This window comes from Mesoplodon mirus (assembly GCF_964341445.2).
Source record: "Mesoplodon mirus genome assembly, chromosome: 4".
Classification (NCBI taxonomy): Eukaryota; Metazoa; Chordata; class Mammalia; order Artiodactyla; family Ziphiidae; genus Mesoplodon; species Mesoplodon mirus.
In genome coordinates this window covers 49697502-49710340 of record NC_138979.1, presented here as the reverse complement: position 1 = coordinate 49710340, position 12839 = coordinate 49697502, and the positions used below count along the sequence as shown (strand labels likewise).

At 38.2% G+C, this 12839-nt stretch overlaps 1 protein-coding gene across 5 annotated transcripts in view; it reads right to left on the bottom strand.

Annotated features, from left to right (window-relative positions):
• Positions 1-12839, bottom strand: part of RNF111 (ring finger protein 111) — an 82750-nt gene that overhangs the window by 47380 nt on the left and 22531 nt on the right. The gene's annotated exons all lie outside the window — the stretch shown is intronic.

Sequence of the window (12839 nt, the reverse complement as noted above, 5' to 3'; positions counted from 1 at the left end):
AAGCAACACAGCAGAACATAAAATCAAACTTTCTACAGCTAATCTAAGAATCTAAATCATTAAATCTCTGAAATTATGAGCAGCTGAACAAGGGGACTTGAAATTATAGCATCTACATCAACTCAATGTACATACAAGAATGGTGATAATCTAAGGTAGTAAATATAATGACTCAAAATGGAATATACTTATTTAAAAGGTAGTTAATATGACAAATGAAAACCTTTACTAGTGCTAAAAATGATTTAAACAATGTTAACAATTTTAACTTAAGTTTTCATTGAAGTATATAACAAAGACACATGTACTCTAAGTCTATAGCTCGGTGAATTCTCACACATCTATGTAACTAGCTCCAAGATCAAGAAGCATAAGATAACCAGCACTCCAGAAATCCCCTTCCAGTCACTCCACCCACCAAGAGTTGTAACCATTAACTTAACTTCTAACACCATAGTTTTGTACTTAACATTCACTTTGTAAACCACTTCCGAAAAAGAGAGGAAGAAAAGATAGATATTTAGTAGCAAGTTTTTTCTTCTCCACAAATGACAGTTACAGGAATAAACAACTTCACAGGTATATATTTTAGTATATAACTATTATCAAATAGATGAACAGATGACAGTAATTTAAAAATGAAACAACCTATTTCTATACGAAGCTATCAAAACCTCTATCTTCTTCAAGGGCAGGTGGTGGTGTACCCAAGATCAGTCATCAAGCCCTGTCTGGATCACAGTAAAGGAGGAACAAAAAGATGGGTGAACACATGGGTAGAGCAATGAGCAACTGTAAGAGATGGCCAGTCACACAAGGATCACCATAATTAAATGCAATAAAAACAGGCCAAATGATAAGGCACAGGTATATGTGATTCAAGATTTAAGCTGGTCCCACTAAGATAGCTATAATAAAAAATACAGATAACAGGGCCTCCCTGGTGGCGCAGTGGTTGAGAGTCCGCCTGCCGATGCAGGGGATACAGGTTCGTGCCCCGGTCTGGGAGGATCCCATATGCCGCGGAGCAGCTGGGCCCGTGAGCCATGGCCGCTGGGCCTGCGCATCCGGAGCCTGTGCTCCGCAACGGGAGAGGCCACAACAGTGAGAGGCCCGCATACCGCAAGAAAAAAAAAAAAAAAAACAGATAACAGCAAGTACTGGCAAGGAAGTAAAGAAATTGGAACCCTCATACATTGCTGGTGGGAATGTAAAATGGTGTATACACTTTGGGAAAGTAGTTTGGCAGTTCCTCAAAAGATTAAACACAGAGTTATCATATGATCCAGCACTTCCACTCCAAGGTATACACCCAAGAGAAATGAAAACATACATCCACACAAAACTTTATACACAAATGTTCATAATACCATTAGAGCCACTAGTAAGAGCCAAAAAGTGTAAACAACATAAATGTCCATCAACTGATGAATAAATAAATCCACAAAATAGATTAACACTCAGTAATCAAAAGAAATGAAGTAGTGATTCATGTTACAACATGATATGAACCTCAAAAACACTATGCTAAGTTTAAAAAAAGGTCAAAAGAACCACATATTTTAAGATTCCTTTGATGGTTGTTCAACTCAGTGAATATTATGAAAACCACTGAGTTCAGTACACTTAAAGAGAGACTTGCATGGTATGTGAATTATATCTCGATAAAGCTGTTGCCAAAAAGTCAAGACGTAAAGTATCATAATTATCTGGGCATAGATAATTATGGACCCCTCTTTTGATTAACATCAAAAAAACCATGTCATTTGAAAAAATCTGGGGTTCTTCCAGAAGTCATGTCTCCCAGGAGCTGTGCTGAGTTGGATCTCTGAGGATATAGTCTTTATATGCTGAAGAAAAAAAGTGTCTTAGACTTCTCATCCCTAATTACTAAGTCACCCTCTGGGCCTTGGTAATGGAGATCCTGAGAGGCAATAAAAACTTGCCAAAAGAACAGATAAATTATGAGACCAGGAATACATAAGTGAATTTACAAAGAAGTGATTCATAGCATAATTTACTAAACTCAATTTCTCTTCCATCAGTTTATGCCCCAAAGCCAAAATAATGAACTCTTTATGGTTAACTCTGCTCTGGTTTTTGGTAAATTCTGTCTGCCCCATTCAAGGCGGGGAGGGAGTAAGGGAGAATGGTGGTGTATAGTGTGGTGTGTGGTATGTGCATTTGTATACCAGTAACTGTTCTCTGCATTGTCATGCAGTCCTTAGATGCAATATTAACATCCCATGTTACCTGAGATGTTCCCACCAGGGGAGTACAAATGTATGCTCTATTCTGAACTAAGAAAAAGAAGAGAAGCAAGGTCATGTGAAGAAATAAATACCAATACTATACTTTTTTAACTAAAAAAGCAACAAGATTAACACAAAGGATCAATAAAGAATGTTCTGAACTATTTGCTATTTGATAAAATCATGATCTAGTCTTTTATTTCTGTAAAAATTATTGGCTGACCTAATTTACAAAGGAGGCAAGTTTGCACTAGATATATCTATCTCCTTGGCCACATTATGAATGGCTTGATATTATACAGTGTTTCAATACTGAAACCATAACACTAGTCCCTCTTCGTACTGGTTTGATCCAATCATTTTACTGCTATAACAGCAGCATACCAATTACTCCTGACAGACAAAAGTTTAGAATACACAGCTAGTAAATCTTGCATGAAAAAAGCACAACACCTAAAAAGGCTGACTTTCAGAACTAAAAATTAGGGTGAGGATTTGGCAATTTACATTATAAATTAAGCTTATATGAGGGTATAAGCTTAGTAAGGGGGGTAAAAACCCATTAAGATTACCAATACAACTTTCAGGAACTGTACTTCTAGACTATAATACAGTTTAGAAACAGTCACTATTATTAGTATGAACCTTCACTACCAAAGGTAAATATACTTTTTTATGATTAACACAGTAGTTTAAATTTTGAATTTTTTAAATAATTAATTTTACAGAACTCTAAAGGAACAAGATTTTAAAAGAAATGTATAAGATAATTTTGAATCTTCTACAGAAGTTTTAGAGGTTTTCAGAAAATGAACTAGAAATATGTTTGCTGTTTATCTTCTTTCATATAATTACATGGAAAAAATTAATATTTGTGCCACAGGCATGTTTTAAACCTTTTCTCTTTCACTGATATTTATTTTACTTTGTGCCAGTTTAAGAATATTAAATCAGGGCTTCCCTGGTGGCGCAGTGGTTGGGAATCCACCTGCAGATGCAGGGGACGCGGGTTCGTGCCCCGGTCTGGGAGGATCCCACATGCCGCGGAACGGCTGGGCCCGTGAGCCATGGCCGCTGAGCCTGCGCGTCTGGAGCCTGTGCTCCGCAACGGGAGAGGCCACAACAGTGAGAGGCCCGCGTACCGCGCAAAAAAAAAAAAAAAAAAAAAAAAGAATATTAAATCAATTGCCTGACAGAATACTTTCCTATTATTTAAATACTTTATAGAAATCACTACTTATAGCTAGATAATATAGACAGTATACTTTACATATTCCGAATAATGAAAATTTCATTAGTAAGAAAGAACAGTACCAACAGAGTGAAAAGGCAATCTACAGAATAGGAGAAAATGTTTGTAAATCACACATCAGATAAGGGATCAGTATGAATACATAAAGAACTCCTGGAACTCAACAACAACAAAAAAACAAACGACCCAATTAAAAATTAACTAAGGACTTGAATAGTCATTTTTCCAAAGAAGATATACAATAAGCACATGAAATAAGCACATGTGCCGATAAGCACATGAAAATATGCTCAATGACTTCACTAACCATTACAGAAGTGTAAATCAAAAATATGAGATACCACTTCACACCCATTAGGAAGGCTATTACCAAAAAAACCCAAAATAGGGCTTCCCTGGTGGTGCAGTGGTTGAGAGTCCGCCTGCCGATGCAGGGGACACGGGTTCGTGCCCCGGTCTGGGAAGATCCCACATGCCGCGAAGCGGCTAGGCCTGTGAGCCATGGCCGCTGAGCCTGCGCCTCCAGAGCCTGTGCTCTGCAACGGGAGAGGCCACAGCAGTGAGAGGCCCACATACCACAAAACAAAAACAAAAACAAAAACAAAACAAAACAAAGCAAAACAAAACCCAAAATAGCAAGTGTCAGTAAGGATGCACAAAAACTGGAACCCTTATGCATTGATGGTGGGAACATAAAATGGTGCAGTAGCTCTGGAAAAGGGTATGGCAATTCCTAAAACAATTAACAGAGAATTAGTGTAGGATCTAGCAGTTCCATTTCTGGGTATATACCTAAAAGAAAGCAGGGACCTGAACAGATATTTGCACACACACGTTCATAGCAGCATTATTCACAATAGCCAAAAGGTGGAAGCAACCTACGTGTCCAATGACAGATGAATGGATAAACAAAACGTGGTACACATACAATGGAATATTCAGCTTTAGAAATTTAGGAAAGAATCCACAGAAAAACCTGCACATGTATGTTTACAGCAGCTTTATTCATAATTGGCAAAACTTGGAACCAAGATGTCCTTCAGGAGGTAAACTGTGGTTTATCCAGACAATGGAATATTATTCAGTGCTAAAAAGAAAGAAGCTATCAAGTGATGAAAAGACATGGAAGAACCTTAAATGCATTATTATTAAGTGAAAGAAGCCAACCTGAAAAGGCTACATTGTGTATGATTTCAACTATTTAACATTCTGGAAAAGGTAAAACTATGGGGGGCCTCCCTGGTGGCGCAGTGGTTGAGAGTCCGCCTGCCGATGCAGGGGATACGGGTTCGTGCCCCGGTCTGGGAGGATCCCATATGCCGCGGAGCGGCTGGGCCCGTGAGCCATGGCCGCTGGGCCTGCGCATCCGGAGCCTGTGCTCCGCAACGGGAGAGGCCACAACAGTGAGAGGCCCGCATACCGCAAAAAGAAAAAAAAAAAAAAAAAAAAAAAAAGGTAAAACTATGGAGACAATCAGTGGTTGTAGATCACTGGTTGCAGGGCAGGGGCTGGGGGAGGGGGAACAATGAATAGGTAGACTACAGAGGATTTTTAGGGCAGTGAAAATACTCCGATATTATGATGATGACTATACGCCATTATACATTTGTCTAAACCCACAGAAGGTACAACACCAAGAGTGAACCCTAAGGTAAACCATGAACCTCTGAGTGATTACGATGGGTCAATTTAGGTTCATCCTTGGTTAAAAAAAAAAAAAGTATCTTTTGATGACATACTGATAACGGGGAAGGCTATGCATACGTGGGGGTAGAAAGTATATGAGGAATCTCTAAACCTCCCTTTCAATTTTGTTGTCAACCTAAAACTGCTCTAAAAAAAAAAGTTTAAAAAAAAAAGAAGGAAATTCTGACACATGCTACAACATGAACGGACCTTGAGGACATTACGTTAAGTGAAATAAGCCAGTCACAAAAGGTCAAATAGTATGAGTCCACTTATATAAGGTACATAGAGTAGTCAAATTCATAAAGACAGAAAGTAGAATGGTGGTTGCCAGGGACTAGGGGGAGGGGGAAGGGGAGTCAGTGTTACATGGGTACAGAGTTTCGGTTGGGGAGTACAAAAAAGTTCTGGACATGGATGGTGATGATGGTTGTACAGCAATGTGAATGTATTTAATGCCAAGCCATATACTTAAAAATGGTTAAAATAGTAAATTTTATATTATGTGTAATTTACCACCACAAAAATAAAAAACATCCCTACACATTTAATCCTGTTGTGGCATCTGTTTCTCAGAGGACCTGGACTAACACACACTTCATTTAAAGAACCAATCTCTTTTCCCCACCACTCTATATCACATCCCGATTTCTGTAAAGACTTGCCAATTAAATGAAATTATCTCATTATTTACTGTACTTTGTACAAGTTCCCTCACTAGAATGGAAGTTCAAAGAAAGCAGAAACCTTGTCTGTGCTATTCACTGCCTGACTTGTACTAATTAAAACAGGTGACTGGGAAGCAGCTGCATAACACAGGGAGATCAGCTCAGAGCTTTGTGACCACCTAGAGGGGTGGGATAGGGAGGGTGGGAGGGAGGCTCAAGAGGGAAGAGATATGGGCATATATGTATATGTATAGCTGATTCACTTTGTTATAAAGCAGAAACTAACACAACATTGTAAAGCAATTATACTCCAATAAAGATGTTAAAAAAAAAAAAAACAGGGCTTCCCTGGTGGCGCAGTGGTTGAGAGTCCGCCTGCCGATGCAGGGGACACGGGTTCGTGCCCCGGTCCGGGAGGACCCCACATGCCGCAGAGCGGCTAGGCCCGTGATCCATGGCCGCTAAGCCTGCGCGTCCGGAGCCCGTGCTCCACAACGGGAGAGGCCACAACAGTGAGAGGCCCGCCTACCGCAAAAAAAAAAAACAGGTGACTGGCACATAGCAGGCACTCAATGAATATTTTTAAATTGGATTAATCAGTAAAAGAATGCATGGATAAAAGTAAAAAATGACTGCTGGGGCCTCCCTGGTGGCGCAAGTGGTTGAGAGTCCGCCTGCCGATGCAGGGGATGCGGGTTCGTGCCCCGGTCTGGGAGGATCCCATATGCCACGGAGCGGCTGGGCCCGTGAGCCATGGCCGCTGGGCCTGCGCATCCGGAGCCTGTGCTCCGCAACGGGGGAGGCCACAACAGTGAGAGGCCCACATACTGCAAAAAGAAAAAAAAAAAAAAATGACTGCTGTATTTTTTGCTTGGGTGACTAAGAATATGAGGATACCAATCAGATAGGAAAGAGGAAAATATGAAGAATGAGAATAATAGTAATAACAAAATTATGTAATAATTATGTCTAAGACTTCCTGAACATTTACCATGGCCCAATTTTCAGTTACAGAAGCTCTAGAACGACAGAAAACATTTATCTTATATTTGGGAGTCCAATAAGCCCTTAAAGTAGAGAAACTGATCTCAAAAGGGAACAGTAGGGAAATAAGACATTTTTCTTCTCTATAAAATTGGCAAACCTGATCTACATTACTGCTTCTCAATGTATAGTAAGTATTAAATAGTGTTAAACAGTATTAAATACTGATTGCATCTTCCAGAAAGTCTGTAGAGACCACTTTTAATGTCTCTGAGGGCATCAACGTCCAAGGTTAAAAAATAAATTTTCAGGGACTTCCCTGGCAGTCCAGTGGTTAAGACCCCACACTCCCAACGCAGGGGGCCCAGGTTCAATCCCTGGTGAGGGAACTAGATCCCGCATGCTGCAACTAAAAGATCTCGCATGCTGCAACTAAAGACCCTACATGCTGCAACTAAAGAGCCCACATGCTGCAACTAAGGCCCAGAACAGCCAAATAAATAAATAAATAATAAATTTTTAATAAATAAATAAATCTTCAAACCAGAGAATTGGCTGGATTCAGTCATACACATGTTTTATTTGGCCTGCACAACTCAGGGGGGAAAAAAAGATTTAAAAAACTGATAGTTAATGGTGAAACACGATAGGCATTCTCACTAAAATCAAGAAGAAAAAATGGTTTTCATCACTATGTAACATTGTTCTGGAAAGGCTAGTCAAGTCGTTCAAACAAAAGAATGGACATAAAAAAAATCACTTCCTTTTTAAAATTTATCATTATTTGCAAATTACATCAACAGATGCGAACAGGAAAACCACTGGAAACAGTAAGACAGGACAGGTACATGTATGTTTACCAAAATAATACTCCAAAATCAATGACTTTCCTTTAAATAAACAGTAGCTAGTTAGAAAATATTACAGAATAACAAAAATATACCACTCACTCTAGAGGTGAAAAGATTTAATATCTAGTATCAAATTTAACAAGAGACACACAGGACCTGTAAGAAACAACTACTATCATGTCAATTATGCAAAAATTAATGGGAAATTTTCTTCAACTATAAAACAAGGGAAACTAGCATTCCAGTTCTTTTCACCTTCAAAAATTCTGTTATCTATAGTCCTCTAGCATACTGTAGTTCACAGCTTTATGTTAAGCAGCTCAGAATTTCTGCTTACTTTTCCAAGTAAAATCTTGAAACCCTCTGAGTAGAGAAAGGGAAGGACAGGGAGTCTCACTGGATGGCTCCGTGTTGATATAAAAGGGAGTATCCTATTATTTGCTAGAGTCACAGGTCAGTCTTAGGGCTGCATTTCAAAGTAAGTGAACTAAGAAGGACTTATATGGAGAGTGAAAGGATTGAGACCTAAATCCAGAGATTACTCTACTCCTTAACCTAAAGAGATATCCATAGAGAAAATGACTTGAGAGGAAGTGGACATGGGATATCCAGCCTCCATTCCATGTTGCTCTGGGCATTATTACTCATGGTGTTAAAAGGAATGAAGGTACAGTACAATGGAGTTTAGAACTATCAGACTCTTTTAGTTGCCTTATGAGAGGTCTGCCCAGGATCACTACCTCCCCTGAAAGGGTAAAAAGGAACCAAGAAGCACAGAAAGCACCCAGTTTACATTTAGAGTTCCCATGGGTTGATTATTTCATCGAAGGCTTACTCTGTGAATGTAGAATTTTTGTGCCCCACCATCCCAGTACAAACTTGACCTCAAATGACTTGTAGAGAACTAGCTGATTAACCAAACCACCAAGAGGAAGCCTTCAAAAAAGAAATCTTCTATCTCCAAAATACTCTAGGAAGCTAGAAAATAAAGACAGTACAATAATAATCAAAAAAGCTATAGTGAATCTAAGGACTTTGGGAAAATATTACGGAAAAAAAAACACTTAAAGAATACTGAGTGAAAGGGAAGGTGATTATCCACATTTAAGTGGGATCACTGACAAAAAGGAGTAAATAGTCAAGCAAAGGTAAGTGTTATTCATTTGTGTACTAAAAAGATCTGGGTTCAAGTCTCTACCCCTGACTATCTGTGTAACCTAGGGCATATTACTTAAACTAACACTGTTTCCCCTTTATAAAACTGGGACAATAACAGTATCTAGAGTACCTATCAGAGTGCCTGGCATAATGGTTGTTACTAATTCCTTTTCTACAGTTACACAGGTAAGGCATACAATGTTTAAGACCTTCCCTTATACCTAGAAATAAATGAAATCCTCAGAGTCAAAGAAGGGCATAAAATCGACTATTCCTGCAGAACCTTAAAGTACAAAAATAAAGGCCTAAGATTCTTTCGCACAAAACCTATGAAAGCAAATAATTCCAGACTCTCCTTTACTATGGAGGATTAGTTTGGGGAGCTGGATGTTTCAGCTGTCCAATTTCTAATACTAGACATTATACTTTTGGAAAAAGAGAAATTAAATATCTGTCAAATAATAGGTTTCTATTACTCAATGAACTTAATGATTTTCTTGTTTGTCTTGTTTAAAGTACTCTAAAATCCCTAAGTATTAGTCATCAAAGAAAAACACAGCTAGCATCTATTTAGGTCTCCTATGAGTACAAACTGGGTGGAGTTCAATATATTATAGAGAGTCTACTGCTCTAGTCATGATTGTGTTATTATCATGGCCAGTAACAAAATGAAGGGTGTATCTATCCTGGCAAGCCTGAAGAGTATCTGGCAGTCAGTTTCAACTAGTTAGTAAGGCAGTATTACAAATTATAGGGTACAATGCACAAATATCTAACATTTCTGGCCTGGACTTTGGAATTTATATTACAACATGAAATATGAGATATAAAGATATTGCTAATTATCTATTATATAAAATATATTCTATCAAGAAAATATGAATCAACCAAAAAAGGCTTATATGCGAAAAACTACAAAACTGTACAACACAATCCTCATAAGTGGAGAGACACCTCATTTCTGAATGAGCAAACACTCCAAATTGGCTCTGTTACAAATTAGAAGATACAAATTTTTAAAATATAAAACATAAATACCATCACCATAGACATCTTGGGCTTTTAAAAACATCATTTTTTTAAAAGTTTAAAGACATAAATGTAAAGATTAATTCAAATTCATACTGTTTGCATTCAGTTTCTCATCATTTTGTTCACTGAAAATTTCAAATAATTTTGAAACAATTAATTTTGAAACATTTCAACATTTAATTAAAAATAGTAACAACTATACAGTTATATGTATAACTGAGGAAGGTAGAAGTGAAAGGGAAAATTTGAACTCAAACTCTTTTTTTTCCTTTTTTAAAATCAAGCATTAATTTTTACAACAAAGATAAAATTAGGTACATCTTGTTATCACTTATACGTGAAATCTAAAAAATAAAACAAATAAATGAATATAACAAAACAGAAATAGACTTACAGATATAGAGAAAAAACTACTGGTTACCAGTGGGGAGAATGAAGGAGGGAGGGCAAGATAGGAGTACGGGATTAAGAGGCACAAACTACTACATATAAAATAAACAAGCTACAAGGATATATTGTACAACACAGGGAAATATAGCCATTATTTTATAATAACTTTAAATGCAGTATAACCTATAAAAATATTGAACCACTATGAAACCAATACACCTGAAACCAATAAAATATGGTAAATAAACTATACTTCAATGAAAAATTCAGGGTATATGCATAAAATAAGCTGCTATGCAGCCTTTAAAAATGAGGTAGGCGGGCTTCCCTGGTGGCGCAGTGGTTGAGGGTCCACCTGCCGATGCAGGAGACACGGGTTCATGCCCCGGTCCGGGAAGATCCCACATGCCGTGGAGCGGCTGGGCCCGTGAGCCATGGCCGCTGAGCCTGCGCGTCCGGAGCCTGTGCTCCGCAACGGGAGAGGCCACAACAGTGAGAGGCCCGCGTACCGCAAAAAAAAAAAAAAAAAAATGAGGTAGGCTCTGTACAAACCGATAATTTTTTTAAAGCAGGTTGCAAATAAGTGTTATAATGTGATCCTTTTTTGTAAAACAACTTATATTTATACATGCATGGGGAAAATACAGAAAAATATACACTTAGCTTGGGACTGAAACTGTAAGGTGGAGACTTAGAGCACTGGGTTAGGAGCATTTATCTTTAGTGTTACAAATTTCTGCATGGTTTGAATTTTTTATAAAACGATCATTTGCCACTTCTGAAATCACAGTACAAGAATTTTTTAAAGGAGTAAAAAAAAGGACTGAATATATTTTATTTTTCCTCTGGACTAGGACACAACTTTGTTAGTAGCAGATTACTATATAAATCAAATATATGATAGTATGATTTTTTTTTTTTTTTTTTTTTTTCAGTATGTGGGCCTCTCACTGTTGTGGCCTCTCCCGTTGCGGAGCACAGGCTCCGGACGCGCAGGCTCAACGGCCATGGCTCACGGGCCCAGCCGCTCTGCGGCATGTGGGATCTTCCCAGACCGGGGCACGAACCCGTGTCCCCTGCATCGGCAGGCGGACTCTCAACCACTGCGCCACCAGGGAAGCCCGATAGTATGATTTTTATGAGAATCTTGTCTAAGCATAAAATTCCTCCTTAGTGACCAGAAATGACCACCAGTCCTGGACAGCTTAATGAGAGAATAGGGCAGAAACTGATAGCATCTAATTGTTAGCAAATCTGAATGAAGTTGTCAAATTTGACAGTTGATTATGCTTTTTAGTTACTGATACTAGTCTACCTAGGCACGTTGTTTCTGAACTTATCTGTATGAAGAAATTTTCATGCTTGGAAAGTAATAATCTATCATCAAATAATCTTTACCAATGAAAGTACAATAATTATTATAGTTGAGTTAAGTGAAAAGTGTCCATAAAAAGTCAAAAAAATGTTCAAGGAAAACAAACCTCCACAATCTTTCGTTCTTGATAGTTTTTCAAATAATCAATCTGCCAACTTTAAAAAAGCTTCAAATTCACAAACTACTCTTAAGAGATTATTACTATTATTATTTTTTTTTTTTTTTGCAGTACGCGGGCCTCTCACTGCCGTGGCCCCTCCCGTCACGGAGCACAGGCTCCGGATGCGCAGGCTCAGCAGCCATGGCTCACGGGCCCAGCCGCTCTGCGGCACGTTGGATCTTCCCGGACCGGGGCACAAACCCGTGGTCCCCTGCATCGGCAAGCGGACTCTCAACCACTGCGCCACCAGGGAAGCCCTTAAGAGATTATTATTATTTAAACTTTCAGTTTCCAAAACTGAACTTCAAGTGGCATCCAGCTTTCCTTGGAGATTGGAACTCAGTGAATTGAGAGTTCTTTCTTTTTTAAAGTGATAGAGGCCAACATAAAGACAATATTTTTATTTTATATGTGGAAAGGTATCTGCTTTAACTTGCCTAATTTGTTATCAAAATTTAATAATCTGCAAGAGCTAAATGTAGAATTAAACCATACTGCTAAATAAGATCTGAAATCTTTACCAGAGTACATTTAACATTTTGAACTAATTTTTGTTAATAATTGTAAGTGATTTGGTCTTTTACTTATGAATAAACAGTCACATATGTTGAATGATGCTAAAGTAGTACGGAGAAATCAAAATCAAAAATACAAGAATAAAAATTGTGGCTTATGCAAGACTCTTTGAAGTCACAAAGAGTCACAACCTCAATGAAGCAGTGAGCACATCCTTGTGAGAAGCAGGAAAGACTATTTGAAATAGGTAGGGTGGAACCAAATGATGGTGGGCTGAAAAAGTCAAGATGAAAATTTCTGACTGATACAGTATATGCCTAGTTATTCAATTAGTTCTAGAATAACTACAAGCCTATGTCAAAGGCAAATGCAATAACCAACTTAAAGTGGACACTCAAGAATCACTACCTATGAGGGCTTTATGGATCTGTGGGCAGAGATATAAATAAGATATAGGGTCTTATCTTTCAAGAAGTTCATAATTTAGTACGACAAAAAGAACATAAAAGACCCAA